Genomic DNA, 7,147 nt, shown 5'->3' on the forward strand with positions numbered 1-7,147 from the left:
ACCAAGCAGTGTCAAAGAGATGAGTTATTTGAGGCCAGTCAAGAAACAGGACCAAACAAGTGAAAATGACATTGATCCAGTCATGTACAAGATGTTTAAAAAAATGATGACAAAAATGCTATTAGAGCTACCCGAGTCAAGCACTAGAAAGGAACCAGCCAAGCAGAATGATCGACCTCTCCAGTCCAGTCCTCAGTATAAAGGGAAAGATCAGGAAAAACCAAAACACAAAGACTGGAGCACTGATCGAAAGTTCACCCCTCTGGGTCAGAAGCTCGAGGCTGTTTTAGAAAATTTGCTTGCAAAAGGCATGATTCATTTACCAAAGGTCGTCGATTCCCCGACAATCATGGGCAGATTCAAAGAACAATTTTACAAGTTTCATCGTGCAATAGGACATGATACAGAAAATTGTTTTGTCCTCAAGAGTATCGTTCAGGATCATGTTTACAAGAATATTCTGGGGGAAAACAAAATAGCAGACCAGCCAGCTATCCTGACCAAATCCCTTCAATCCTGCTCCCAGCAGAAAGCAAACAGTCAAAAGAAGCCAAAGCATGAAGGTTGGGGTTATGACCGTAAGTTCACTCCTCTAGATCAGCCCCTCGAAGAGGTCCTTGAATACATGCTGAACAAAGGAATGGTTAAGCTTCCAAGAATTGCTAATCCTCCAGTCATCCTAGGGAAATGGAAAGATCGCTTTTGCAAATTTCACCGAGCTACAGGGCATGATATTGAGCGATGCTTCGTATTCAAAAATATCGTTCAAGACTGTGTTGACAAGAACCTCCCTGTTAAAGAGAAAGACCAGTCGGCCGTTCTGACCGAACCTTTCCCTGATCATTTATAAATATGACAAATGCCAATGCTTTCTCATTTCCATCATTTCTGCTTTTTGCTTCTCTGAATAAATGTAGTCTCCAATTGCTTTCTTTAAATTGGTCATCCTTCCTCCAAGACATCAATAAAATCATCAGTTTTCCTTATATTTGGAGGTCATTTTCTTCATAATGTTATTTTCTGAACTCTCATGCAATATGCCCTTTGTGATGAATGCTTTTTCCCTGAAAAAAAAAATTCTTTTTGCCTTCCTTCTCAGATAATCTACCAAGTTCACAGGGAAGCTCATTACCAATTATGCATTACTTTGTTATATTCTATCAAAAATGTCTTTTTCTTCATGGTTGACGACATCGCCTAGGTAACAAGGCATATCTCGGTTGTTTATTTCCTCTCATGGAATAACAATGCAATTGTCCCAATCTCAGCAATAATCCCATCCATGGTAAAGGGATATCCTTGAAACTGTCAACCCAATTTCAGATCTTCATTCATTATCTTCATTCTATTCTCCAAGTCATTGCATTCAAGAATTTTCTCTCATTCTAATCATCCCATTTGTCTTACAGAGAGTTTCAGTATCGTGGAATGGTTCAGACCAGATCTGGGAAGAAAACTGTGTCGCTTCAGCACCCTAATAGTAGCAACGAGCAAAAGATGGATTCTCCGCGATCTGCTAGAAACCAAAGTCAACAAGCAGATGATGGCATCAATCCTCAGATGTATGCCATGTTCAAAAAAATGATAAGCAAGGTGCTGGCAGAGCAAGCTGAAGCTAGTATAGAGCAGACCCAGGTCAAGCAGAAGACTGAGGGTCACATAGCCAAGAAGCAGGTGAAGATATCTAAAAAGCGTGTCCAGCATGAAGATACATCTGATGAAGAGGAATTAGTGGGAGACACGGATGAAGAAATTGAGACTCAGCAGATACTCCGCAAGTCTACTCAGGGGCAGGGGTCAACCCATAGATTTAAAGATCAGTCTATCAGTGATTCTGACCAACCACAGTTCAAAGATATGGTCAGGATAGTTCGAGATCTGCAGGCCCGCGACAAGGGCAAAAGGATCTTCACAAGTGAAGATTTTTATGATAGTCTGGAAGGAGATGACAGCCTAGAAGATCTTCCTCGCAAATTTGTCAAATTTGATGGGACTGGCAATCCCAAGGCTCACCTGGCTATGTTCTTTGCAAAATGCAATAGATTCAAGAGAGACAATCACACTTTGTTTAGATGCTTTCCTCGCAGTCTAGAGGGCACTGCCGCCAAATGGTATTCAGAGCACATCAATCCTATTGAGTTGAATGAATTCGACAAGGTGGTTAATCTTTTCATTGAGCGATTCTTGTTCAATACCGAGGTGCTACCCACCTTGAATCATCTTTACAATCTGAAGCAGGACACTGAAAAGGCCAGAGACTTTATCCACAGATAGAGATCCACCTACAATCAAATGAAGGATCCGATATCAGAAGGGCATGCATTGTCGGTCATCCTGAATAATTTCTCTCAACCTTTGAGAGGCTTGATCTCTACTTCCCCAGCACGATCTTTCATTGAATTGACAGAACGAGCTGAATGGCTCGAGATGGGAATAGAGAATGGAGTATATGAGAGTCTCATACTCTCAAAGAACAATTCAGATACCAAAAAGAAGTCAAACTTCACATTCTCTGCGAATGCCCCTGTGAACACCCCAAATTCTTCAAAGTTTTATAAAAATGTCCTTTTTACCCCTGACCCCGTTTTCTAAGAAAATCAAAGCAATTTCAAAGCTAAAAATTATTATTCAGATTTTCTGGATTGAATTCCATGCTGATATATTCAAACTTGATTCCGGATCCGGACTCAGTGTTCGAAATCCAAATCTGAGCTTCATTATCCAAATTTTCAAAATAAAAGTTTAAAATACCAAAAAGAACCTTTTAAAAGGCTCAAGACAGTCCGTCCGGTATCCGTTTGGGTCCATCATGTTATATTCCTCGATTCGAGGTTTAAAACTCAAATATTTTCTCAAAACTTGGGTCCAAACCCATTTTCTGAAGAAATCAAACCCAAATTTCTCAGAAAACCCTTCTTTGTAAATATTTCTGAAAAATTACAAAATGACTTTTAAATCCCTTATTTTTCTTAGTTTCATAACTTTATGAAGAAAAAGAATAAAAAAATAAAAAAGAAAAGAAAAATATAAAAAAATGGATAGAGTAAGCCTTTTTATAAAAATCATTTTTATAAAAAACCTCTTTTAGCAATTTCTCTTAAAAAGAGCCACCCCTTTTTATTTTCTAAAAAATTTCTTAAAAACCTTGAAATTCTCTTTTTCTCGAACTTTCCTTTTCCCTTTTATAAAAACACACAGGGGGAAGAGGGGTCGGCACCGCCTCTTCACCCCCGCATCCCTCCTCTTTATCCTTCTACAGGCCTTCACCCCCGCATCTCCCAATCGTCCCTCCTCCTTCTGCATATCTGCTCTCACCCTAATACCCCTTCGGGATTTCTTTTGGCATACATCACGATCCCTCTCCCCTCTGGTGCTTCCTCCCTTGCCGGAAGGGGTTTTTCCTTCCTCTTTTAGATTTCCTGCAAAACCAAGGTAAGGGACTCTTTTTTTTTTTAGAAGCTCAATCTCCTCATCGGTATATATATAATTTCCCGTTTGCATTATTGAATTTCCAGCGCCTATTTCCATTGTCAATTCATAGTGGGTTTCGAATTGTCGTTAAAATTTTTTTTTTTTGTGCTGATGACCGACGATGCCTCACAATGGCATCGTCGATTCATCTGATTTCGAACTTCAGTTCGTGTTCATTTTCTCCTTGCAGTTATTTATCCCTTCCCTTTTTCCTTCTCTGCTTCATTTTTTCTTTCTTTCTTTTTCTTTCGCACCATTATTACACCATGGGTGAAGGTTGGGTGGCTTGTGCCACATCAATGTATCCCTGTGCAAGATCCATAGGAATCCCCAGATTCCAACATATTTCACTTCCTTCATTTCTAATTTTTTTTTATTTATTTATTTTACAGTTAACTCTGTATCTCCTCTTTGTTATCTCCATTTCTTCTGTTGTTGTTTCGATTTTTTTTTTATACAGTAACCCCATATAGCGTCAACCCTGTGTTCATCGTAACATATGGGTCGTTTTAGCTTAAAATGGATTTAGATCGTCGGAAGCAAAACCTGATTCTGGATCGATCTATCCGGATCAAAAGGGTTAATCATCCTGCATTTGATTTTGTCATAAAATCTGAGGCTACATTTTATTTCTCTATTTTGAGGCATTGATCTTGTTTCTCGTTTCTGTGTTTTGTTTAAATGTTCGGTCATGTTCCATGAAAAACTTTGCTCGTCGCTTTCCTGATTGTGTTTTATGTTTTCTGTATTTCTCCATTTAAGCATCCTTTTGCCTCATTGCATTTTCATGATGTCTAATGTCTCTTCCCGTTTGGTTTGTTATTTTCATTTAGGTTTTTGGGTTGCCTTCGTAGTTTATATGCATCCATTCTTTATTTTATGACTACATATTAGCTTCAGCATTTCATCATATCTTTTCATCCCCTTTGAATCTATGCATTTTACTTCAGTCATAAACTATCTGTCTACCCTCCCTCAACATTGGGTTTTGCTGGGATATTTCATACCTTGCATCCTGTGGTGTTTGTTTCGTTGTATCATACAGATTGAATCTCAGGAATTCAAATCAGTGCTAAGAAGTTAAATAGACTAGACCTGATGATCTGTTTGAAGCAATGGGTAAGACCAATTGTTTGGAGGAAGTGTGATTTTAGCAGATGAGATCTCTGCGGCAATCAAGAATTTTGGTGCTGGGGCATCATTTTGGAATCTATGGATTCAAGATCTTTGCTACCAAACGATGAGTGAATCGACATAGTCCACCAACAACCACCATTTCGGTTTCATTAGTGTTATATTAATCCTCAGTTAGAATAACCTTGTTGACCTCGGACATGGTCGTTGTTCACACTTAAGCTGAGATTCATAGCAGGTGTATTCTCTGATATTGTCGTGGCAGGAGTGCTTCCAGAAATGAGCAGTGGATCTTCAAGGTTCAAAGTTGCAATAGTCCAGGTATTCCTTGCTCTTGGGCATGTTGATCGCCCTCTGTATATCTCTTTACAAGAGAAGTTCACGCATCTGGTTTAGTTAACATATACATTGCTGCTTTCTTGATTTTTTTTTTATTTCTATTTTTTATGTTATGTTCTAGAGCATTAAAAGATGGAGGAGGGCATGGTCACGAGAGATGGGTTAGGATCCCACATCACTCACAACCACTATTTGTCCTATGTATGTGTTCACCTTGCGTTTTCTTCATTCAATCAACTCTTGATTAGTATTGTAACATCTCTGTGCACCTATTCAGTTCTTCCAGCATTAACGTCTGCATATTTGTATTCACTATGGCATCATATAGATATATTTTTCAATTTTACGTTTTTGATTCAGCATGGTATCATCTCCCCACATCTCGTTTCACTAGTACCTAGCGCTTATTTATCAAGGTATATGGTCTTGCATATGAAAAGGGGTGACCACATTCATTCTTTTTATAATCTTTTTTATTAAGAAGACAAGGTCAGTTGGTGTAAGCTTCGGTGATGGACCAGACTCCCCTGAAGTTCATAATGCAATTGTGAGTTCATAGCAGGTCGAAGTTTTACCTGGAATTTTGTAGTCTCTGTTGTATTTCATGATTCCAGGATAGGGGACGTTCAAGCTTGTATAACTATTCGAAAGATAGCTGGCGGATCACTCAAGGAATTATTGAAGAAATTAAAATCTACGCTTACATTCTTGCAATCGTCGATACAAGCTACACAGATGTGGTCAAAGGATCAAATCCAATGAAATGGGTGATCCTGACATGAGTATATTGGCGTTGACCGCTGCAGAGTATGAATGCCCAAAAGAAAAATGTGTCAAGGTGCTTGATTTTGTGTTAGCGGATGTGGTGGTGGAAATTATTGCAGATTTCATGCTTGTATGGCTTCCAGCACCAACTGTTTCTCTGAAGCCACCTTTGGCAATTAATGCTGAATCTATTACTAAGTTATTCCATAGCTGTCCTGATAATGCTTTTCAGGTTGCTTTGGATGGAACGTCATACTCATTTTTGCAGTGAATGGGGGGGGGAATATTGGTAAAACTGTAAAAGTCCTTGAGATTCATTAATGAGAAAGATTTCCATATTTTTGCATTGACATCTATTTTTTTTTTTACAAGATCCTGTTTCCAACATGTATTGTTCTATTTTACAGCGTAATGGTTCAAAGCTTTTTGCTGTTTGGACTTCTGCATCTTTGGTTGGTACAGGTGTCACAAATGCTTTAGTTAATGAAAGGCGATTAACAAATTTTTTTGTTGGTGAAGCGGAGAATGTCCCTATATTATCAACGAGTGTAGCCTATGGGGTTTACACGACAATTTCTAGTAATTTGAGGAAGTATATTTGGGATCGTTGATGTGGATGGATTATGCTCGTTGGATTGGTATTCAAAAAAATAGAGAATAGCCACCTGCCTGGGTCTGGTGACTCTGAGATTGATACTTTTGGCATGGGCTTTGCTTGAATTCCAGGACTTGCCATAGATTTTAGAAGAGTTGGTGATGTTACCATATGGAAGCTCTTAGCGTGCAGAGAAGATGCATGTGTTGTCTTTGAAACGGTGCTATCCCCATCATCAATTTCAGTCATTTCTGTGGCATTTCGACCCAAAATGATGCATCACATTCTTTGCCTCTGAGAATCCTTTTATGTCGATGCTGGCGATGCTGCTAAAGCCAATTGATTGATTAGAATCCCCTGTACGATATTGCTAAGAATCCATTGACTTACTGTAAGTTGGCAAATTAAGACAGGTGGTGCTGAAGATTTCACTAATTGGGTATCATGGATTATACTGATAATTGTTTTTATGGACTGATTGTTGCGTGAAGGTATGTCATACATCTCATCCTTGACACTTTAATACCGACACCACTACTGTCGCACTATATTCGTGTTAGCTGCACTATTGCACATCACTGCTGCCAGTTGCATTCACTTTGCCACTGCACATTCATATCTTCCACTACATCACCATCTTTGCCATTTACTTATCTACCGCTTCATCTTATTTCACTACCCACTGCACTAAGTCAGTATACTGCCCCTGTATAGCTGTTCTTATTTTAGCTATGTACATTACCTACATTTTCCATGCTTAGTTTAGATATAATATCTATTCTTTAACAAGCATAGGTGTTATTCCCAGCTAAATACATTCTTTAGATACAAAAACCCTTTTCC

The 7,147-nt window shown here is 38.7% G+C and overlaps 1 pseudogene; it reads left to right on the forward strand.

Moving 5' to 3' along the window:
- Positions 1 to 5,707: 5,707 nt before the first annotated feature.
- On the forward strand, positions 5,708 to 6,320 carry LOC149828767 (protein RETICULATA-RELATED 4, chloroplastic pseudogene; annotated as a pseudogene).
- Positions 6,321 to 7,147: the final 827 nt, after the last annotated feature.

The sequence above is a fragment of the Nuphar pumila genome, chromosome 9, assembly GCF_984573655.1.
Source record: "Nuphar pumila chromosome 9, dmNupPumi1.hap1.1, whole genome shotgun sequence".
NCBI lineage: Eukaryota > Viridiplantae > Streptophyta > Magnoliopsida > Nymphaeales > Nymphaeaceae > Nuphar > Nuphar pumila.